Below are 25,428 nucleotides of genomic sequence, written 5' to 3'. Positions count from 1 at the left end.
TCGTCCTCTTCATCGGAACTTGGGAAAGGTGAGCGTTTTCTTTTTTCGGACAATCTTTTCTTTCAGAATTGTCTCTTTGGGGATGGTATTTCTTGTTGGTTTGGATTTCTTTGCAACTCTGTTTTGCACAACAGCAATGTGCTCGAGAGAAGTTAATAAAGTAACAACAGACTTGGCTCGTTTTCTTGCAGAGACGACAGTTTGGGTGTGGGGTTAATACGATCTCAAATTTTCTTCAGTATAATTTCCGCGGTAGTGTTCTATCTTTTATGCATTGAGTTGGCATTTTTCTGCAGTGAATTGTAAACTGGGCCAAACTATAACAGAAAAAAAGTAAAAATAATTGGCCAACTATCCCTACTGTTTGATGGCCATCTGTCCCGAATGCTAGGAAGAGATGTCCATCATGATAAACATAACTCAACGCGTACTTTTTGACAGTTTTAGAAGTTAGGATTCATTAATGTATACTGTACTTTCCTAATATGTAAAAAACAACACTAAAATTATGACAAATGCATTCGCTGCAGCTCGCAATATGCAACTATCATAAAATTTTTTGTTGAGGCGATAACGTTTTTAATCTCTGAGTTAATTAATAACGCTTTGACGTAGACCAAAATAAACTCACTGTAGTCAGACATGAAGGTTCATCACTGGAGAGGTCACGCAGCGCCGTCGGACTACATTTCGGTTGAATTTCGTCTGTTGGCCATCTCTCCCGATTGCCCATCTCACCCGACTTTACCCTATTATATCCATCTAACTATGTCTTCTTTGCTCACATCATGACTGATATTCTTTAAACAAAAAGATATTGCAACGCAACCTATGTGGACCTACGGACTAGAGCTGTGAGGTTCAGCCAAACCTACAAACATACGGACTGTACAGACATTTCAGTCAAAACTACTCCGACAGATAGTTGACGCTCCTTTCTACGGTGACTAACCTCACTCTTCACAACGACCTCAACATTCCCCAACTCGCCAAGACTAACTATCAAAAACTCCATACTGCTCTCTCCATTTGCTCCAATCCTCTAGAACAGTCTCTCGCCTCCTCTGAACGCGAACAGCTTTAAATATATAGAGAAAAGTAATTGCCTATTTTTACATACGGGGCCCAAGTCAAATTACCAATTAGTGTCGTAGACGGGGCGGAAGCAAAAACTTTACTATAAACAATTTTTTTCTAACAAATAAAAAGAAGACACGCGGGATTCGAACTGGGGATCTCCCTCTCATAAAGCCACGCTCCTGACCACTAGACCAACACCCGCCCCTGCTTAAAATATATAATTTTAGAGCAATACTGGTCTTCCAAACCTAGAACGGCCGAGAAATTTTACACTCCTGTTGCTCCCTGTAAAACAGAATCAAATAAATGTTATTTAGCAATTTTACAATTGTTAAGGTTCTTACTTAAACAATTTTTGTCAAACGAATTTGGAAACTTACTTAAATTATAACTAAATTTATCCTGAAAGTGTAGCACAATTATTTCAGCCGGCAGTTGCTGAAATTTAAAAAAGAATAAATAAAAATATACTTCCTGAGAATTCGGAAGTTGACAACATTCTTATAAAACTTTGAAAGCCCGCTCTGTTCTTTTAGCTTTAAGTTGATCGTAAATATTTGCCTATCGCTAATAACTTCCATATGTGCTTTGCTGTGCTTTGCAAAGCAATGTCTTCTTTTCTTTTCTTTGATTCAGTGTTCCTTTGCTTGAAGCACAAATCTCTAAAGTACCATAGAAAGTGTGGTTAAGTCCACAGTGAGCAGTGCTGGTTAATAACCATTGTAGCACGCATGTTTACTGTAACTCTGACCGGTTTCGAATTGTCATTCATTAACAGAGAATGCTTAATTAGTTTAATGTAAAGATTTTGACTTCAACGGTGTCCAAATTACACTTGCTAACTCCTCAACTTGCTAAGTCCCGTAAACGGTAGTGTTGAAGTCGAATTCTTCACACCACAAACTGATTTCTCAATCTCTGATGAAGTAAGCAAGCCCCAGACCGGCCAGAGACACAATAAACGTGCGTGCTATTACCGATAAGATTATCGACAATAAAACATTGAAATCTAGACGCAATACAATGTTTCAAGACAGAAACTTTTCCAGTATTGTTGGGAAGCAATTTTAAAGTCTTCATTTTAGCCTCAAGAGAAAATAAAATAAATGATGCAAAGCGCTATCAGCAAAATAAAATTTAATACCTGAAAAGTTTTTTGAATTATCTAATTTAAATTCAGTGGTAGGATACACCTACTTAAAAAAAAGCGTGCGAGAAAAGCCGATAACAGAAAGAAGGAAAAAGAAAGGAAAACTATTCAATTTAAGAGAATTTTTTTTCCTTTTTTCCCTTTCTTTATTCTGAAGTTAGTGCCAATCTGATAGCTATCCTGAAAGAATAGAATAGGTAAACAGCTGGGAGAACTGGAGAGGGAGTAAGCTTCTGATAAAGATCAGCCATTATTGATTTGTAGAGGGAGGGGGGAGAAAAACGTGTTTGTAAAAATGTGTGTTTATCTATATATACATTGGATTGTTTACGCACGAACTGAGAGGTTAATGTGGATACGTTGTACAGGTTACGGCCGATAGCCACGAGGGTTGCTGAAGCTTAACGTTGCCTGCTTGTTGGTAGCGCACGGCCCCCATCGTGGATTCATTGTGGCAGGTCCCAGTAGAAATCAAAACCCCACTAATTTCCCGTGGGGTGCATTCCTCCATTACATATCCCCCATCCGGGCCAAGTCTACGCTCGCACACAGTTTGTCTCATTCCCTCTTTTTCTCATCATTCCCTCCGACCGTAGAGCCCCCCCCCCACACACACACCCGTTACACTCTTCCCTCCTTTACCAGTCCCTTTCAATTTTCTTCCAATTATACAAAGTCTCAACTGGGACTATGGGAGCATGCTTGCCCTCTCGTCCGCCGCAGTTTCCTCTTAGCCGTCCTACCACTGAATAGCATTCGGGGCCCGTTTTATGCCTTCCAACACACAGAATTCTAACAATCTAGTCTCCCGGTTAGTGATCATCATTTCACCCTTAGTTCATCTTGAAGAAAAATAAAAAGATATTTAATTTCTAGGGTACTTTGTACATTAGATTAAATATGATGTTGTTTTCAAACTTCTATTAAGATGAACATTATAAGGAAGTCAGGCACCACCAGCCCAGCGGTTAGAGACTAGACCCGCAATGCTAAGATGTATTGTTGGTTTAGTGGGTTCCATTCCCAGTCTAGGCCTTGGATTTTATTTAATGGTTAATATGAGAAATTTATAGTAAAGTATGTTAGGCGGTTAGAGACTAGACCCGCAAAACTAAGATGTACTGTTGGTTTAGTGGGTTCCATTCCCAGTCTAGGCCTTGGATTTTATTTAATGGTTAATATGAGAAATTTATAGTAAAGTATGTTAGGCGGTTAGAGACTAGACCCGCAAAACTAAGATGTATTGTTGGTTTAGTGGGTTCCATTCCCAGTCTAGGCCTTGGATTTTATTTAATGGTTAATATAGAGAAATTTATAGTAAAGGATGTTAGGCGGTTAGAGACTAGACCCGCAATGCTAAGATGTATTGTTGGTTTAGTGGGTTCGATTACCGGTATTAGGTCTTGGATTTTATTTAATGGTTAATATGGGAAATTTATAGTAATGTATGTTTAGGCTATAGCCGCAAAGCTAAGATGTATTGTTGGTTAGTGAGTTCGATTCCCAGGCCTTGGATTTTATTTAATGGTTAATGTTAGGCGGTTATAGGCTAGACTCGCAATGCTAAGATGTATTGTTGGTTTAGTAGGTTCGCTCACTCGGTCTAGGCCTTGGATTTTATTTACTGGTTAATATGGAGAAATTTATAGTAATGTATGTATAGGCTACACCCGCAAAGCTAAGATGTATTGTTGGTTAGTGAGTTCGATTCCCAGGCCTTGGATTTTATTTATTGGTTAATGTTAGGCGGTTATAGGCTAGACCCGCAATGCTAAGATGTATTGTTGGTTTAGTAGGTTCACTCGCTCGGTCTAGGCCTTGGATTTTATTTAATGGTTAATATGAGAAATTTTCAGTAAAGTTTGTTTGCTAGTCGCCTCCGTTCACGACACCTAATTTGGTAGTTAGACATTAAGCCCCGCCTGCAAAAAATAGGCATCGATTTACTCTCTTCTTTGTTCCAATTCAAAGCCTAGAATGGCCGCAGGTCCCCGTACTACATTACCAATCTCTTTGTTTTCACAGGTACTCTCATGAATTAGTAAGACCATTTCAGCTGACGTTGGTCTTCCTTTTCATTCTTAGTGTCTCCAAAACGATTTCCAACCTATTTGCTCATGCCTACAATAAAGACTTCCTCTCGCAAACATGTCCAATTTCTAATAAACTTTTTTTACTTTCTCCTACAACCAAGTATTTTGTAATTGTCCCAAACTTTGGCAATCGTTTGTTAAACGATCATATGCCTGATTACATACCAATATTGTAGCTCTAAAATTAAAAGTCCAGGAATTCCGGTCCTTACATATGTTTAAGTGCCCAAAATTCCTTAGCGAAGCTGTTCCTCCTGCTTGGAAATAATGCATTACAAAATATTATTTTTCCTTTTATGTATTGGACGCATCTTGATGTAAAACCTCTATTTGAAACATATTTACTCCAAGGACTGTCTGATTAGTAAGTAATTAGTGGTAATAATTGGTTCCAATCTTCATTATTACAACAATATGGTAATTTCATACAGTATATGTTATGAATGATTGACCTATTTTTCCAAACTCCAAAGCAGTTTATTTATTAAAATGTTTATTAGAAATATATATATTTGTCATATTTGTATTATTTTTAATATTTCGAATATATGCTGATTCATTTAGAAATATCGTGATAAAAGTATTTTTTTCTCTAAGAGGAAAATGTTGTTACGTGAAAAGAGAAATGAGAAATATTATAAGAGATATGATTGGTCCAAATGGAGTTATAGAAATGAAAAAGCGTTGGTGAAAATAGAACAAAATATGAAACAGTTTCACGAGTCTTTAATTGAGTGATTTAAAGCCATAGAAAAAAGATAAAAGTATGTGTGTGCGTTTGTATATAAATATATATATTCATACATTTTATTTATTTATTTTGAAAATCATCGTTTTATTTATGCAAAATGGCCAAATGAATGAAAATACGCTCATCGTACTGACAAACTGCTTTTTGATATTTACGCGACATTCTATATTTTGTGGCTGTAAAAATATACACAGTAGCTTGGTACAACAAATTATACTACTTATATGCCGAGGAGAATTTCAACCTTGAATAAGGCTTTAAAGAAAAAGCTTCTAGCTAGGGATCTTTTTTAGAAGACTTCAATTTTTTTGTAAGGTTCATAAAATTTTAATTTATTAATTACATTTTATTTTGGTTGATTATGTATGAAAATAAATAAATAAACAGCTGGACTCAGCTGCTCAGATAACCTTCACTTACCAGCTGATCAGTCTGGCCAGTTACCGTCGGCCATCTTTAACTCGTTCGTGGTGTCTCTCTATTAACGTGATTTTTTAAGTGAATATTAGTGCGTGTTAAAGTGAAGTTCGGGTGTACAAATTGAGTTTAAGTTATACTTAGTGCGTGATATACAGTTTTAGTGTAAATAGTGTTGTGAATTATTTTAAATTGTGTCAAGTGCTATTGGACTGGTGATCTATAGAGATGCTGGTGAACTTGGATATTCCTTAAACAAGGTAAGACTTTATTATTAATTATTAAATTATATTTTTATCATTCTTGCATGAAAACAGCATGTTACCATTTACTTGTTACTTACAAATTAATATTATTGCTTCGTCTTAACTATGTTCAGTGCTGGCTAATTCTTTAATTTTGATCACTACAAAAAGTATTTAAATTGATATCTAAACCTTTTCGAGAATTCTTTGATCTTTTCTTTTTAATCGACTATGAGTTCAAAATTAGTATTCTTGGTTTACACTGGGTCAAAAAAGTGTGTGAACACTTACCTAAATATTATTACTTTTATCTTAGTAGAAACTTCTTTTTTCTCAAATGAAATTATACTATTCGGTAGAGAGAAACCATGGTTGTTTATTTTATATAAAATCGTTAAACAAAACAACACCAAAAACGAAGGCAAAAAAAGTCTGTGAACACCATGAACATAATAGAGTATTCTTACACATTGTACATGTATTATAAATTTTAAAAACTTGTAGGACCTTCTTTGTTTCTAATCACTTCCAACAAGCGAGCTTTCATCGATCCTACTAATTTTGAGGTCGTCAACGTTGGAATTTTATCCCATTCTTCTAAAATAGCGTTTTTTAATTATTTAAGGTTTCTTATTTCTCTTTTATTTGGCGACTGATTTCATCCAACAAATGTTCGATTGGGTTAAGGTCTGGCGATTTTGGAGGGGTGTTTAGGCTTTTATTATATAAAAGCAATTCCTACGTTTTTAGTGCGATGTTTCGGGTCGTTTTCTTGTTGGAAGACAAACGTTCCATCAAGCCCCAATTCCAGCTTTTGTGATAACCATTGCTGGTTAAGATGGTTGTGATTTTATTTTTGTTCCTTTCTTTGAATTTATCATCGCTAATTGTCATAACTTTTTTGTAGAGAGAAATAGCAAAGTTCAGTTTTTGGTGAAAAGGTTGTTTGGAATGGTAGTTTAAGTATCTGTCAGATCTGCAAGGTTTGGTGTACCAGTCAGTGATGATAGTGTCATTGTCAGTTCGTATTAGTAGCAAATCTAGAAAAGGGATTTGACTATTTTGTTCTATTTCAACTGTAAAGTTTAGTCCACGATGGAATGAATTGAAAATGGTCAAATGATAAATTCAAAGAAAGAAATAAAAAGAAAATCATAACTATCTTAACCAGCAATGGTTATCCCAAAAGCATTATCTATAATCTCCCTAAATTAATAAATAGAAGACCGAACGCTGACTTACAAACAACGCTTTTCTCCGACTGCCAAGAACCTCCTGCGAAACATTACATTGCTTTCCCTTACATTAACACCTAGTCGGAGAAAATTAACAAACTACTTCACAGCTACAACATAATACCCGCATGGAAATCGGGGAACACCATTGTAATTTTTCACCAAAACAAAGAGCAAAATTCAAACAGACAAACTATCCAACAGAATTTACAAAATAAATTGCCATGATTGTGACAGTTGTTATATAGGCCAGACAAGTCAGTATCTCAAGGCAAGGGTATACCAGCATCAGTATGATTGTAAGACAAAAAAAGACGACAATTCCACCGCGCTACTCAGACACCACATTGACAACAAACACAACTTTGACTTTCAGTATGTGACAGTACTCGATAGGGAAAAAAAACCAGTATAAGCGAAATTTTCTTGAAATGTGCCACATAGTAAAACAGAACAACACAGATAACTTTAGGACAGACACGTCGAATTTGGCCGACTGCTACAATTTTGTCATTAAAAAATAAATAGATATCCAAATTTGTACATAATTATTGCTGGATTTCTTAAATTTACTTCAAATCTTTTGGTTATTTGTTATTTAGTGCATAAGGGTTATCTGGTTTCTCCTGTGTTTTGGGTTTAACGGTTTTTGTTGTTTAAAGAAATTTCCCAATATTTATTGTATTTACTCTTTTGTTGTAACTAGTCTATTGTATCTGTCCAATTGTAATTACCATAAATCCCGTGTAAGTCCCGCTATATCTGTATATATATACCTGCTTTTCCATTTCTGGCTCTTAGTTTCTGTAACCCAACCAACCCGCATAGCCACGTAAGTTTCAATAATTATAAAGAATTTATTGTATTTTACTGTTTATTTTTGTATTACTGATTTTTACTGTTTTTCTATGTTACTGACTCTGTAAATTGTTTTGTATTTGTAATATCCAGGCCCTGAAGAGGAAAATATATTTGTCGAAACGTTGGCAAAAAGACAAGTTGTTTTATTTGACCGATTCCTCGCAAATCTTCCATTCTAAGTTTAACAATTTGCGGTCACGAAAAACTATATATTCTTAAATTGTATCTTAATATTTTTTTGAGCGCTTGTCTTAGGTTCTTCTCGAATAGTCTTCAGAATTTACCGTTTATGAAAGGAATTAGATTTTGGTGGCTGTGCACTGCGTGGTCTACTAGGCACACTTCCGTATTTTTCGTACTTATTAATTATATTATGCTCCGTGGGGGATTTTTCTTTAACTATCTTCACTATTTCACGAATACCTTTTCTTTTATTTCGCAACTACACAGTAAGTTCAACATCGGTCTAGGAACTTCCATATTAGTGGTCAAATAATACTAATTAGATTATTTGTTCACTAAACTGACTGTTATGATTTCTACAAGACCATAGGGTTCTTTGGAACTATATTCAACTGTTTTTCTGTTTGTTACCTGTGTAAAAATTTCGATTTGTGCGCATTTATACGGTTGTTCACAGACTCCTTTTACATTCGTGTGTGGTATTTTGTTTAACGTTTCATTATGATATTCCTGTAGAAAAAAAAAAATAAAAGATTTTATATAAAATAAATAACCCTGGTTTCTCTCTACCGAATAGTATAATTTCATTTGAGAAAAAAGAAGTTCCAACTAAGATAAAAGTAATAAAATTTAGGTAAGTGTTCACAGACTTGTTTGGCCCAGTGTACCTTTTTTGGTACCAGGAATTGATTTCTAAAGATTCCTTCTCTCAAGGGTGCTTGATTTAGTTCCTTTTATAGGTTCCTTGGTAAGCAAATTAATTTGCTTGATTAATTTGCTTGAAAGTACCTGAAATATAAATAAATAATAACATGCATAACGTGCAAATATTACTACATTTAAAAGAAAAAAATGGCTGCTCATGCTTAAAACATCAAGTTTGCCAAGAAAAATGTATTAGTGAAAGGATGGGAGCAATTTATAGAAGTGCTCAAGATTTCAGTTTACTCAATATTTTTTTTTTTTCAATGAAGTAACTTAATCAGTAGGTGTATAGAGAAATAACCAGTAAGAACAAAGTATTAGTTCATGATAACTTTTATTATAACTTTTTTAACTACAATAAATTACAATTAATTATAATACGTTCTGCAGTTTAAGAAGTTAACAAAATTTAAGAATAATCATTAGTAATTTGAATTACATAAGTAAATATATTATTTCAGGCTGCTGGTTTTAGAGGTGCTCGTGTTGATAGCAACTGTCTGTTTCATTGCAACACTTTGCACAGCATTGAGTTCTGGATGGGAATTGACTCTACTTCTGTTGCTGGCAATACCTGTGAAGATAATTGTACAATGGTTAGTGAAATTTTATTTTTAAAAATATAAAAAAAATTTAAGTGATAGAGATTCATAAAATTTTAATTTATTAATTACATTTTATTTTGGTAGATTATGAATGAAAATAAACAGCTGGAATCAGCTGCTTAGATAACCTTCACTAATCAGCTGATCAGCCTGGCCAGTTACCGTCGGCCATCTTTAACTCGTTCGTGGTGTCTCTTTATTAAAGTGACATTTTAAGTGAATATTAATGAGTGTTAAAGTGAAGTTCGGGTTTACAAATTGAGTTTAAGTTATACTTAGTGCGTGATATACAGTTTTAGTGTAAATAGTGTTGTGAATTATTTTAAAAAGTGTCAAGTGTTATTGGACTGGTGATCTATAGAGATGCTGATGAACTTGGATATTCTTTAAACAAGGTAAGACTTTACTATCAATTATTAAATTATATTTTTATCATTCTTGCATGAAAACAGCATGTTATCATTTATTTATAACTTACAAATTATAATCAATGCTTCCTCTTGAATATGTTCAGTGTTAGTTAATTCTTTAATTCTGAAAAGTATTTAAATTGATATCTAAACCTTTTTGATGAATTCTTTGATCTTTTCTTTTTAATCGACTATGAGCTCAAAATTAGTATTCTTGGTTTACACTGGGCCAAAAAAGTCTGTGAACACTTACCTAAATTTTATTACTTTTATCTTAGTAGAAACTTCTTTTTTCTCAAATGAAATTATAGTATACGGTAGAGAGAAACCAGGGTTGTTCATTTCATATTTAATCTTTAATTTTCTTCAACTGGAATATCTTAATGAAATGTTAAACAAATCAACACCACACACGAATGCAAAAAAAGTCTGTGAACACTATGAACATAATAAATTATTCTTACAAATTGTACATGTATTATAAATTTTAAAAACTTGTAGGACCTTCTTTGTTTCTAATCACTTCCAAGAAGCGAGCTTTCATCGATCCTACTAATTTTGTAGTCGTCAACGTTGGAATTTTATCCCATTCTTCTAAAATAGCGTTTTTGAATTGTTCACAGTTTCTTATTTATCTTTTATTTGGCAAATGATTTCATCCGACAAATGTTCGATTGGGTTAAGGTATGGCGATTGTCGAAGGATGTTTGGGCGCCCGGTTGTATTATATAAAAGCCATTCTCAAGTTTTTAGTGCGGTATGTTTCGGGTCGTTTTCTTGTTGGAAGGCAAACGTTCCATCCAACCCCAATTTCATTGAACTTTTACTTAAATTGTATCTTAATATTCTTTTGAGCACTTGACTTCGGTTCTTCTCGAATAGTCTTCAGAATTTACCGTTTATGAAAAAAATTAACTTTTGGTACTTATTAATTATATTATGCTCCGTGGGGGGTTTTTCTTTAACTATCTTTCCTATTTCATGAATACTTTTTCTTTCATTTCGCAACTACACAGTAAATTCACGAATCGGTCTAAGATCTTCCATATTAGTGGTTAAATAATACTAAATAGATTATTTATTCACTAAACTACAATTCAATAGGGTTCTTTGGAACTATATTCAACTGTTTTTCTGTTTGTTATCTAAGTAAAAAAATTTTATTTGTGCACATTTATACGGTTGTTCACAGACTCCTTTTGCATTCGTGTGTGGTGTTGTTTTGTTTAACGTTTCATTATGATATTCCTGTTGAAAAAAAATTAAAGATTTTATATAAAATAAACAACCCTGGTTTCTCTCTACCGAATAGTATAATTTCATTTGAGAAAAAAGAAGTTCCAACTAAGATAAAAGTAATAAAATTTAGGTAAGTGTTCACAGACTTTTTTAGCCCAGTGTACCTTTTTGGTACCAGGAATTGATTTCTAAAGATTCCTTTTCTCAAGTGTGCTTGATTTTAATTAGTTCCTTTTATAGGCTCCTTGGTAAGCAAATTAATTTACTTGATTAATTTGCTTGAAAGTACCTGAAATATAAATAAATAATAACATGCATAACGTGCAAATATTACTTCATTTAAAAAAAAAAAAGCCAGCTCATGCTTGAAACATCAAGTTTGCCAAGAAAAATGTATTAGTGAAAGGATGGGAGCAATTTATAGAAGTGCTCAAGATTTCAGTTTACTCAATATTTTATTATTTTTTTCAATGAAGTAACTTAATCAGTAGGTGTAGGGAAACAAACAGTAAGAACGAAGTATTAGTTCATTATAGCTTTTATTATAACTTTTTTAACTACAATAATTATAATTATAATACGTTCTACAGTTTAAGAAGTTAACAAAATTTAAGAATAATCATTAGTAATTTGAATTACATAAGTAAATATATTATTTCAGGCTGCTGGTTTTAGAGGTGCTCCTGTTGATAGCAACTATCTCTTTCATTGCAACACTTTCCACTGCATTGATTTCTGGATGGGAATTGACTCTACTTCTGTTGCTGGCAATACCTGTGAAGATAATTGGACAAAGGTTAGTGAAATTTTATTTTTAAAATCAGTTTTTTAAACAAATTCTCTTAAACGTTTGTAATCTCCTTTTCAAATTTGCACAGTGAGATAAAAATCATGCATGATCAGGTCTCTTTACATTTGTTTTCTTTATTTTTCCACTTTATTTAAATTTTCCATATATCTTAGTAAGAACAGATCAATAGAAAATGCATCACTTATTAGGAAATGCTTCGTTTTCCAAAAAATAAAATAAAATAACGAAAACAAGAAGAAACAGAGACTGAAAAAGAAATAGAAATTATTACAAACATTAGATAAAGTAAAAAGCCAGTACATTTTATTATACTTATATAATTTATTCAAATATTTCATATAACAGTGCAACAAAATTTTTGGTTTAGGTATCAAGAGGACTAGTGTTAATTTGAGATGTACAGGCAGTGAACAAGAACGGATCCTCTTCAAGACGTTGCACTGAATATTTACTTCCACCTTTCACGTAAGTCCTTTAAAATTATTTTGCATGTTGCATGTAATCAGCTAAACTGGCTACGTGGCTAACTGGTTGAGCTGATTATCTAGTTAACCGGTTAAACTGGCTGACTGGTTAATTGGTTGAACTGGGTAACTGGTTGAGCTGATTAACTAGGTAACCGGTTAAACTGGCAGACTGGTTAACTAGTTAATCGGTTGAACTGGATAACTGATTGAGCTGATAAACTAGTTAACCGGTTAAACTGGCTCACTGGTTAACTAGTTAATCGGTTGAACTGGATAACTGATTGAGCTGATTAACTAGGTAACCGGTTAAACTGGATGACTGGTTTAACAGGTTAACTAGTTAATCGGCTGAACTGCGTAACCGGTTTAGCTGATTAATAGTAAGTCGGTGTGGTTAAGTTAGGTTAGGTTAACCTAGCCTAAGTTAACCAAAGTATAAGGGGGGATTAGGTTAAGTTACCTTAGATGAACTTAACATAACCTAACCTACCCTAGCTTAATTAATCTAGACTTAACTTAACCTAACCTACCCTAGCCTAATTAATCTAGTCTAACTTAAACCTAACCTACCCTAGCCTAACCTATCCAGTTATAAACTGGTTAACAAAGCAGCCGGCCAGTTTTGCCGATTAACTAATGGACCAGTTAAACTAGCCAGCCAGTAAAACAAATTACCTAGTTAACCAATTTAAATAATGGAACCAGTTTGCCAGGTTAACCGATAAACTAGTTAACCAGTTTAACCGATTAACTAGTTAACCAGTATAATCTATCAACTAGTTAACTGGTTTAATCGGCTAATGGGTTTAACTAGTCGACCTGATTAACTAGTTAATCGATTAAACTAGTTGAACTAGCTTACTGGTTTAACTAGTTAATCGGTTAAATAGGCTAACTGGTTAAGGATATAAATGGGTAGGAAATTAATCGGTTAAACTTGTTAACTGTTCATCGGTCAAACTAGCCAACTGGTTAACTGGCTAAACTTGGTAAACTAATTCAAATGGTTACCTTTGTCATTTCGTTTCACCTTACAACTTATTTTCTTCATTTGTCCAGTTATTCTCTTACCAATCCACTTACCTCTCTAACATAGAAGGATAAGCGGAGGATCAAGAAGTGGACAGTTAAAAGAATCAATCAATTGATAGGTGAAAAAAATTAATTGATAAATATCAAAGGTAACCAGTGGAACTAGTTTAACCAGTTTAGCCAGTTAACCAGTTGCTAGTATGACCGATAACAGTTCACAAGTTTAACCGATTAACTAGTTATACCTTAACCAGTTAGCCAGTTTAACCGATAAACTTGTTCATGCAGTTAGCTAGTTAAACTAGTTTAACCGGTTACTAGTTAACCAGGTTGACTGTTAACCCATTAGCCAATTAAACCTGATAACTGCGCTAAATAAGTTATACTGTTTAAATAGTTAATTGGGTAAACTGTATCAGTTTATCGGTTAACCTTGCTAACAGGTTCTGTTAATTAAATTGGTTAGCTAGGTAATCTCTTTTACTGGTAACAGACTAGTTTATCTAGTCAACTAGTTAATCGGCTAGTTACTTTGTTAACCAGTTTAACTGTTTAAGTACTTAATCGGTTGAACGGTTTAACATGCTAACTAGTTTAGTTATTTTGTTAAACTGGTTAATCTGGTCCAACTGGCTACCTTTGCCATTTATCCAATTATTTCTCTTCACCCATCATTTATTTTCTTCATCTATCAACTTATTGTATTTATCTATCCACTTATCGATCTACCTACCTGCCTATATAAGTAATATAAGTGGATAGGCGAAACAATAAGTGGATAAATGAAGAAAATAAGTTATATGGAGAAGAAAATAAGTTGATAGGCGAAGCGAAGTGACAATGGTAACCAATTAAACTAGATTAACCAGTTCAACCGATTAACTAGTAACAAGTTTAAGTGATTAACCCGTCAACCAGTAAAACCAGTTTAACCGATTAATAAGAGTCAACCGATTAAGTAGTTAGTTTAACCAGTTAACCAAGCATAACTGTTTTAACTGGTTACACTGGTGTAACTGTTTTAACTAGTTAACTAGTAAAAGCAGTTAGCCAGTGTAACCGATTAGATTCTTTAATCAGTGCACCAGTACAGTGTAACAAGTACAACCAGATTAACTTGGGCAACAGTTAGCTAGATTAACTGGTTAAAAGATAAACTAATTATATTACTTTAGATACTTTATCATACCTGTAACAGTGCATAATAGGCCAATTGTGCTCTTCTGTTTCAAGGCATTAGTTGGATCCAGTTCTACATCAGTTTCGGACCCTGATCCATGTTCGGTGTCTGGTCTTCAGGAACATTATGAATAATCAAACAACATTAAATTAGTTTGAATTGTTTTAAGAAAAATGTTAATTTAAAAGTAATTGTAATTTATTGTAGTTAAAAAAAATTATAATAAAAGCTATAATGAACTAATACTTCGTTCTTACTGATTATTTCCCTATATACCTACTGATCAAGTTACTTCATTGAAAAAATAATAAAATATTGAGTAAACTGAAATCTTGAGCAATTCTATAAATTGCTCCCATCCTTTCACTGATACATTTTTCTTGGCAAACTTGATGTTTTAAGCTCGAGCTAGCATTTTTTTTTTAAATGAAGTAATATTTGCATGTTATTATTTATTTATATTTCAGGTACTCATTACATTCAAACTTTTTATTCCCGCGTCAACTCAAGCTTTAGTGCTAGTAATATTTTTACCAAACAGAAAAACCGTCTGATATTCACCGAAAGGGGAAGACCTTCGTTTGTTCTTAACGAAAGCAGAAGTAGGTATCAGTTATTTATTTCTGAATCTATTACAAGGATCTAATTAATAATTAATAAGAGGCGAGTAATGATGTGGAGATTCTGAGATTGGATTTAAATATTCTACTTAGAGTCCTATAAAAGGAACTAATTAAAATCAAGCACACTTGAGAAAAGGAATCTTTAGAAATCAATCCTGGTACCAAAAAAGGTACACTGGGCCAAACAAGTCTGTGAACACTTACCTAAATTTTATTACTTTTATCTTAGTTGGAACTTCTTTTATCTCAAATGAAATTATACTATTCGGTAGAGAGAAACCAGGATTGTCTATTTTATATAAAATCTTTTATTTATTTTTTTCTACAGGAATATCATAATGAAACGTTAAACAAAATACCACACACGAATGTAAAAGGAGTCTGTGAACAACCGTATAAATGCGCACAAATCGAAATTTTTACACAGGTAACAAACAGAAAAACAGTTGAATATAGTTCCAAAGAACCCTATGGTCTTGTAGAAATCATAACAGTCAGTTTAGTGAACAAATAATGTAATTAGTATTATTTAACCACTAGTATGGAAGTTCCTAGACCGATTCTTGAACATATTGTGTAGTTACGAAATGAAAGAAAAAGTATTCGTGAAATAGGGAAGATAGTTAAAGAAAAACCCTCAACGGAGCATAATATAATTAATAAGTACGAAAAATACGGAAGTGTGACTAGTAGGCCACGCAGTGCACAGCCACCAAAATTTAATTCCTTTAATAAACGGTAAATTCTGAAGACTATTCGAGAAGAACCGAAGTCAAGTGCTCAAAAGAATATTAAGGTACAATTTACAAGTAAAAGTTCAATGAAATTGGGGTTGGATGGAACGTTTGTCTTCCAACAAGAAAACGACCCGAAACATACCGCACTAAAAACTTGAGAATGGCTTTTATATAATAAAACCGGGCGCTCAAGCACCCTTCGACAATCGCCATACCTTAACCCAATCGAACATTTGTCGGATGAAATCATTTGCCAAATAAACAAAAGAGAAATAAGAAACCTGAACAATTCAAGAACGCTATTTTAGAAGAGTGTGATAAAATTCCAACGTTGACGACTACAAAATTAGTAGGATCGATGAAAGCTCGCTTGTTGGAAGTGATTAGAAACAAAGAAGGTCCGACAAGTTTTTATAATTTATAATACATGTACAATGTGTAAGAATAATCTATTAGGTTCATGGTGTTCACAGACTTTTTTTGCATTCGTATGTGGTGTTGATTTGTTTAACGATTTTGTATAAAATAGACAACCCTGATTTCTTTCTAGCGAATAGTATTATTTCATTTGAGAAAAAAGAAGTTTCTACTAAGATAATAGTAATAAAATATAGGTAAGTGTTCAGAGACTTTTTTGACCCAGCGTAAACCAAGAATACTAATTTTGAACTCGTAGTCGATTAAAAAGAAAAGATCGAAGAATTCATCAGAAAGGTTTAGAAATCAATTTAAATACTTTTTGTAGTGTTCAAAATTAAAGAATTAACTAACACTGAACATAGTCAAGACGAAGCAATGATATTTATATTTAAGTTATAAATAAATGATAACATGCTGTTTTCATGCAAGAATGATAAAAATATAATTTAATAATTAATAATAAAGTCTTACCTTGTTTAAAGAATATCCAAGTTCATCAGCATCTCTATAGATCACCAGTCCAATAACACTTGACACTTTTTAAAATAATTCACAATACTATTTACACTAATACTGTATATCACGCACTAAGTATAACTTAAACTCAATTTGTAAACCCGAACTTTACTTTAACACTCACTAATATTCACTTAAAATGTCACTTTAATAAAGAGACACCACGAACGAGTTAAAGATGGCCGACGGTAACTGGCCAGGCTGATCAGCTGATAAGGATAAGTGAAGGTTATCTAAGCAGCTGATTCCAGCTGTACAACTGAACTGATGTAGGTAGCACTGTATATCTGGGACAGCTAATGGGATTTGAAAATAGGTATGAATGAGAGGTAGAAAGAAGAATTACATTAACGTGGAGAAAATATTGGTCGCTGAAGCATCTAATGAAGAACCGAAATGTGCCAATAAAGAAAAAAGGAAAAATATTAGATTGCTGTGTAATGCCTTGCTTAACATAGGGTGTCAAACATGGACATTAACAAAATAATTAATAAGTTAAATGTGACGCAAAGGGCAATGGAAAGAAGTATGAAAGGTGTAATAAGAAAAGACAGAATCAGAAGCTCAATAATTAGGCAAGAAACGGAAGTTAAAGTTATAGAAAAGACTGTGAAGACCCTGAAATGGAAGTGGGCTGGCCATGTTGTGCGATGTAATGATGGAAGATGGTCTAGGCATGCAACTTTATGGACGCACTTTTATGGCAGCAGGAAGAAAGGAAGGCAGAAAATGAGATAGCAGGATGACATAGTAAAGGTAACCGGACACAAGTGGTATAAAGGAGTCTACAATAGAGGCAAATGGACCGAGATGGGAGAGGCCTATGCTCAATGATTGGGCCTGGTTTCAAATAATTAAGTTTTATTTTATTTTATGCAAAAAAGTAGTTTTTGTTTTTGATTAAATATTTTGATTTATAATTAACTGAAAATAATAAAGAATACATAAATTATGTTAAATTTTATAAATCAGTTAATATGTACGTAAATATGTGAAGAAACCAATAAATGCTTATTATTATTATTATTATTAATAATAATAAAAGCCTAAACACCCCTCCACAATCGCCAGACCTTAACCAAATCGGACATTTGTTGGATGAAATCAGTCGCCAAATAAAAGATAAATAAGAAACTGTGAACAATTCAAAAACGCTATTTTAGAAGAATGGGATAAAATTCCAACGTTGAAGACTACAAAATTAGTAGGATCGATGAAAGCTCGCTTGTTGGAAGTGATTAGAAACAAAGAAGGACCTACAAGGTTTTATAATTTATAATACATGTACAATGTATAAGAATACTCTATTATGTTCATGGTGTTCACAGACTTTTTTTGCATTCGTGTGTAGTGTTGTTTTGTTTAACGATTTTATGTAAAATAGACAACCCTGATTTCTTTCTAGCGAATAGTATTATTTCATTTGAGAAAAAAGAAGTTTCTACTAAGATAAAAGTAATAAAATTTAGGGAAGTGTTCACAGACTTTTTTGGCCCAGTATAAACCAAGAATACTAATTTTGAACTCATAGTCGATTAAAAAGAAAAGATCAATGAATTCAGCAAAAAGGATTAGATATCAATTTAAATACTTTTTGTAGTGTTCAAAATTAAAGAATTAACCAAGACTGAACATAGTTTAGACGAAGCATTGATTATAATTTGTAAGTTATAAATAAATGATAACATGCTGTTTTCATGCAAGAATAATAAAAATATAATAAAATAATTAATAATAAAGTCTTACCTTGTTTAAGGAATATCCAATTTCATCAGCATCTCAATAGATCACCAGTCCAATAGCACTTGACACTTGACACAATTTAAAATAATTCACAACACTATTAACACTAAAACTGTATATCACGCACTAAGTATAACTTTAACTCAATTTGTAAACCCGAACTTCACTTTAACACTCACTAATATTCACTTGAAATGTCACTTTAATAAAGAGACACCACGAACGAGTTAAAGATGGCCGACGGTAACTGGCCAGGCTGATCAGCTGATAAGTGAAGGTTATCTAACAGCTGATTCCAGCTGTTTATTTTCATACATAATCTACCAAAATAAAATGTAATTAATAAATTAAAATTTTATGAATCTCTATCACTTAAATTTTTTTTATATTTTTAAAAATAAAATTTCACTAACCTTTGTCCAATTATCTTCACAGGTATTGCCAGCAACAGAAGTAGAGTCAATTCCCATCCAGAAATCAATGCTGTGCAAAGTGTTGCAATAAAAGAGATAGTTGCTATCAACACGAGCACCTCTAAAACCAGTAGCCTGAAACAATGTCTTATTTACTTACATATGTAATTCAAATAACTAATGATTATTCCTAAATTCTGTTAACTTCTTAAACTGTAGATTGTATTATAATTATTTAATCTTAAATAAAAAGATTTATTTCCAAAGAACTTAAGTCTGTTTTCTTCTCCTTTCCCTAAATCTACAGTTACCTAACCTTATGGTACCCCAACACTGTGTATGTTTTTATATCAGCTGATTCTCAGTTATCGATGGTAAATAAATAAATGCATTTACCATATTAAATCTACAATAACTGAATCAGTATCAGCTAAATTAAAAACATTCAAGCATATGGACATAGATAAAGGGTTACGTGTACAATTAACAGGATTTAGGGAGCCACTATAGTATATAGTATACCATTTATAAAATCTAGTTAAATTACTCTGAAGAATAGTACACTTACATAAGATAGAAACTATTAAAAAAATAGTTGATTTCCTTAGCGTAGGTAAGAAAAGAAGTTCAGAGAATATAGAAACAACACCGTTAATGAACACAAAGTAAGAAATGGTCCAATGAGACCAGAGATACGCCTGAAACTGCTTCATTACTGCAATAACTGTTTAAAGTATTTACTTTTACAAACGTTCTATTCATTAGGCAATCAAGTTTATAAGGTTTCTATAACACCTATAATGCCTTAGCACATGAACAAGTAAACTGACTTAAAGAGATGCATTAGAGATGTTATCGATAAGATTAACGACATCAACACGCCAGTACTTAATCTTTTTCAAGCAATAATGTACGTAATTATTAAACAACACGATAATAATAGTTGTTCGACCCTAAAAGGAACCACACTGCTTAGAACACACTTGTGTTAAATAAATTAGTGAGTTTCTAGCTAGGTCTAAGCTTCCTAATAATTTTGGTACTCAATTACTTTTTAAACTTAGGAAAGAAAAACATCATTCAAAGATTGATAAACCCTACGTCATTTCTAAAGTATACTAATTCCGTATTCTAAAAGACCTACTCCGTTTTTCACAAAGATTGTTTCAATTATAACCATGATCTTAACATGTTAGATTGAAATATACTTTTACTGCAGCTGCCCGATCTCTGACCAAACAATTTACTAATCTAACCGCTGTATAAAGTTCACTGTCAAACTAGTTTAGTGTTTGAGATTATATACTTTTAAAAGCTTTCAATCTTAGTGGGCTGTCAAATTTTTCTATGAAAAGATTGGATGATATAACCCATTAATAAATGTAGAGATATAATCTATAAGGATTATTTATTTTTCTTTCAAGCTTCTATATTGAGACTAAAAAGTCGAAGGAAAACTATGTACAAGCATATAACTGTAATAATAGCAAATCACGCGTAGATTCCTGTCCAATATGCAACAGGTTGTTCACCAATCAGTGTATTAGTTTTAAAATAAAAATAAATTATGTAAAAATTTTACTTCCTAACAATAAATAAGTAATAAAATAAATAAACTTACATGAACACATCAGCATACTAGAGTTGAATAAAGGCCTTCATGTGCCAACGTGTAAGCATCATAATATTGAAAATTACAAGAACTGCCAGTGAATAGCGAAACCCAAGATTAGTGATTTCCTGCAACAAAAAAAGAAGAAGATATTTGAAAACTTAGATATGTTACTACAATCATGCAGAATGAATGCCAGATTTTAATAATCTTCTATCATAGATAAAGTGGATGAAGATTCCCTCTTCTTGGCCAAAGATCGTTTTAATGACATTGCAGAAGTTTCCCAAATAAAGAGGATTTAACAATAAATAGTTTAATATTGCACTTTAAAAAAATAAAAATAACTAAATGCGCTGGATATACCCGCTAACATTAACCTTTAACTTCTTTTCGACCAATTTAACCCTATCTTCTAATTGTCTTTAATTTTCCAAAATTGTACAACATGCGAATTGAAGATTTTAATTTTAATGTCCTTATGTATTTTAATTGTAAAGGTTAATGTTTTAGCAAGAAGCTTCTTATGCTAACAAAAAAAAGATTAAACACTAAATGTCACCGAGGTATCTGAAGTTAACAATTATTACAAGAAATAAAGCATATTTATAAGAAAACTTTTAGCTGACTTACTTTTTCATTGAAATCCATTTACTTCTTGTCCTGCTTGCACTTGTTGTTCCACTGTAAAGTTGTTATAAAGACCGTAGAGCTCCATCGAACTGAACACCCCAAGTAACTTTGACCACACGGTAAGTTACAGCACATCAGCTGATAATGGCCCTACCATGTTGGCAAAGATAACCTACCTCACTTTAGTATCAGCTGATTGATCAGCTGATGAATGAAGTTACCATGACAACGGGATATTATATACTGTTTAGTGGAAATCCTAAAAATAAAAAAAAAAAAATGCATTAACCATAATTAATGTGTATAATAATGTTAGGAGTAGAAAATAAAAAAATCCTAGTAAAACTAGCAAAGGTTTATACCAACTCCTTACGTTTTAGTGAAACAACCTTTGTTAGCCGACATAATGTACTATATCATCTAGCTCTGGCTTAGATATAGAATATTAGGAATAGAAAATAAAGGATTTCTACTAAAACTAATCAAGATTTTCCATTGTTTCCCTTTTTGTGAACCTCTACTCCTCACCTAGGATTAGTTAGAAATGTATGGGTTTGATCCCCAGGTCTTTGGTTCCCAAGGGTGCTGATTCTCTCCTACTAAATTTATTTCTTAACAAATAGAATCTTCTGAGAGAAAATATCACATTTACATGCTACAGCGGCTTTCAGTAAGTACAAAAAGAGTTCTAACAACAGAAATACCTCCCAAAATGTGAACAAGTTCCAAATATTATGTACAGAAAATTCCTGTGCCCTCATAAAAACTTAACTTCCCTTTTATTCATGTTAAAATATTTATAACTACAAACGATATTTTAGGTCAAACACATCAACGACTGAAAACAGGAGAAAGGTAGAAACAGGAGTTTATCCTAGAATTAAAATTGGTGGTTTAATTAACTCCCAATCTTAGTTACATATACATTCGTGTTCCCTATACAAAGCTGCAGGTCGACTGAAACTTTATCTAAATTATAATTAAAGAGCACGTTTTAAAGCTTGGAATAAATGGGAATTCTACCGTCTTCTATAATTTAAAAGACTTTGCTTTAACATTTAAATTGCAGAGCTATATTCAACTTGTAGCCATTTTGATGAAACAAATTAATTATTTGAATAAAATTTCATTTTGTATCCCCAAAGTTCGACAATTTTTTTTTGATAAACATACACGACTTAATTTTTATGTATTTTTAAAGCTTGAGTTTTATTGATTAAACTATTTATTTTATTTTTTTCAACTTTTAACTAAAAGGAAGTATTGAGATTTGCTTTCTGCGGCAATGCCCATTTTAAGATGATCAAAACAACGGGAAAGAGATTTTATACAAAAAAAAGAGGTTGTATTGGTTGTATCACTAAATATCTCAAAACCACTAACTCCAGATTTTTTACATGTTGTTTGTTGTGTGTGTTGTTAATATCAAATATGGTTTGGCTAGGCTGGGAACACGCACAGGGATGCCATGATTCCTGGAAGATGTCTAGTACAATCCTCAAACTGGAAAGTGTTTGTCAAACCGTACTTCAAAACCGGAAATATAGTTTTCAAGAGTTAATAGTTCTTACTTACTTAGTCCCCAACTCATCTACCTTGCGGTGTAGAGGAAATCAAATAGATTACAAGAAACGGGAAGATCACCAGACTCTCTTTTTATGCTCAGCGACTTGGCGAGGAAATGGAAATACTTTTTTAGTTAACGTGAAAGTTATTGTTGCGTGAATTTCTAGCAAAAAGTTGAAACAATTGTTGATACAAAAACTTCAAAATCATTTTGTTGGGCTGACCTATTTTCTAAATATAGAACATTAAGAGAATTAATGATCGCTCCTTAATTCCACTCACATTTTCCAGAACCCTAATGGATCCCAGGACATAAAATCTGCTCCCTTGGTTTAAGGAGCCGTGCTCTCTAAGGGGGGGGGGGTTCTTGGAAAAGAACATTATGGGATAAACCAGTCTCTGATTTTTTTTTTTTTTTAAAAAAGGGAACATTTAGGAATTTAATGTTAGGGTAGCCTACAACCCTCTTACACCTTGGAATTCCAAAATACCTTTCCATCGGCTCTCTCACGGAATATGCGACCCTCTTCAACACCTGGCCTTCATAAAGACTTTCTAGAAAAGAGCGAGGTACCGGCAATCAGGGAAAACCATTCCTTAGTGCTCAGATATACCCTTCAAATGACCCTGCAGGAATAGTCTATCCTTCTCCAATACTTGGTATGTACCCAAGACTTCCTTGAAGGGAAATTCTAAATCAGATACCACCTAATCTAACCTAACGTAACGTAACCTAACATAACCTAACCTAACATAAGCTAAGCTAAGCTAAGCTAAGCTAAGCTAACCTAACCTAACCTAACCACACATGGTATCTTATTTATTAAAAGAATCTTGTTTGTTTTTTATTTTTCTACAAAATTACTGAGACGATTGGCCGATAGATCTGTTGTATCTAGCCAAACATGATTAATACAAAAATAAAGAGGAAGTCCTTAAAATAGAATCAGACGTTACAAAAGAGAAAAGAAAAACAAAAAGAAAAGAAGAAGAAGGAAAAGTGAAAGAAAAGTCAACAATCTTATTACAAAGTAAATAGAGGGGAACCTCTTTGTATAACTAGCATTTTGTTAAGCGGGTGGTTGGCTGGAGGGGAGCGGCAATAAGGGGAACTGTCTCCCCCCCCTTCACAGTGTAATCCAGACAGCACATAACTTATACATTCCGAACAGATGCATCACTCAGTCTCTATTCTACACCAAATAACATTGTATATATATATATATATATATATAATACACACACACTCGTACTCACTGTACGTAACTACAAGACGAACATTGCCGATTCACCCACACAAGTCAAAAAAAACTGTTTGTTTCCTGTTTTTTAATTTAATCCAATTTACATAAACTCGCCTTTTATATATAAGTTATCCCGTTGTATAACTTGTTCTAGCAAATAAATTTTCACTGTTTTGTATACACACGACAGTTATGTGTGTACATGGGAAGTATCATTACTATGGTTACAAACATAAAGTACCCAAATTACTTTTAAAAAAGAGAGAGCAGGGGGGAGAAAAATACGAAAATCTTTCATAACTTCGCTTTTTTCCCTTTTAAATCTTCGACAAAAGTTAGATATTCCAAATTTTACGACAAAGTTTTAGCCTTCAACTGCTTACAAAAGTAAGAATAGTATTAAAGTAAAATTTGTAGAACCGATGTCTAAAAGTTCGACTAATATCGGTCCAACTGGATTCACGATACTTCTTCAGGTGATTTTATAGAAATGCTTCCTAACGATTTGCACAAAACTTTACAGGTCGTAGGCACACATAATCGCCAAATAATTTTTTATTTTTAATTTTGTCCTCAGAGAAGTAGGAGGTTTACCTGTTAGTTGATTCTATAGATCGATATTTAAGGACATATTCAACTGGTAGATAGGCAAGTGATTAGTTTAGCTCTACCGGCACTGTACTCTCGAGGTGAGACACGTGTCTATGGCTAGACTTTTCTATTCTGGTCTTTTATTCTTGTTTACTAAACTCTATTATATCTAGCATACAAATCGTCCCAGATTACTGGTTTTTTACTAATTTTGTTTTATAATGGTGGTGCATTGTTTTTATTGTCTTGTTTTAGAGTAAAAGTAAACTAAAGTAAAGTAATGCCTATTTTTTCAGGTGGGGCTTAATGTCCAACTAACAATTAGGTGTCGAGGACGGAGGCGACTAGCAAACATACTTTACTTTAATATAAATTTCTCATATTAACCATTAAATAAAATCCAAGGCCTAAGACCTGGGAATCGAACCCACTAAACCAACAATACATCTTAGCATTGCGGGTCTAGCCTATAACCACCTAACATACTTTACTATAAATTTTTTTTATTAATCATTAAATAAAATCCAAGACCTAGACTAGGAGAATCGAACCCACTAAACCAACAATACATCTTAGCTTTGCGGGTCTAGTCTGTTAACCGCTCGGCTATCGTGGCTTTGTGCCGCGAATGTAATGCTGCAGACTGTGAAACAATTTGAACGGTTGTTCCTACAAGATCTTTTATGTAACAAGGGATAGATGAGGATAAGTTTTAGAGTTGAAAGTGATCTTAGAGTCCCGGATTAATAACTTGTTTTAATTGGTTACATTCCATGTTATTATAAAACTTTGTAGGCAGCTTCATCAACAGAAATATATTAATTAATACGTATTAAGGAAGGGTAAACCTTACTCCATCAACAGGT

At 32.9% G+C, this 25,428-nt stretch overlaps 2 long non-coding RNA genes across 2 annotated transcripts; one reads left to right on the top strand and one right to left on the bottom strand.

Annotated features, from left to right (window-relative positions):
- The first annotated feature begins 4,857 nt into the window (after positions 1 to 4,857).
- Positions 4,858 to 14,665, top strand: LOC141456970 (uncharacterized). Its single transcript, XR_012460136.1, has 6 exons — positions 4,858 to 5,751; positions 9,182 to 9,316; positions 9,410 to 9,720; positions 11,636 to 11,770; positions 12,153 to 12,250; positions 14,518 to 14,665. It is a non-coding gene; the product is annotated as an uncharacterized lncRNA (long non-coding RNA).
- Positions 8,241 to 24,962, bottom strand: LOC141456972 (uncharacterized). Its single transcript, XR_012460138.1, has 3 exons — positions 21,162 to 24,962; positions 20,538 to 20,656; positions 8,241 to 8,804 (listed from the first exon to the last, which is right to left on the bottom strand). It is a non-coding gene; the product is annotated as an uncharacterized lncRNA (long non-coding RNA).
- Between the last annotated feature and the right edge of the window lie 466 nt (positions 24,963 to 25,428).

The sequence above is a fragment of the Rhodnius prolixus genome, unplaced genomic scaffold (assembly GCF_049639745.1).
Source record: "Rhodnius prolixus isolate KJV_2025 unplaced genomic scaffold, Rpr scaffold_10, whole genome shotgun sequence".
Lineage (NCBI taxonomy): Eukaryota > Metazoa > Arthropoda > Insecta > Hemiptera > Reduviidae > Rhodnius > Rhodnius prolixus.
The sequence above is the reverse complement of the archived record's forward strand: the minus strand, read 5'-3'. Positions and strand labels throughout refer to the sequence as shown.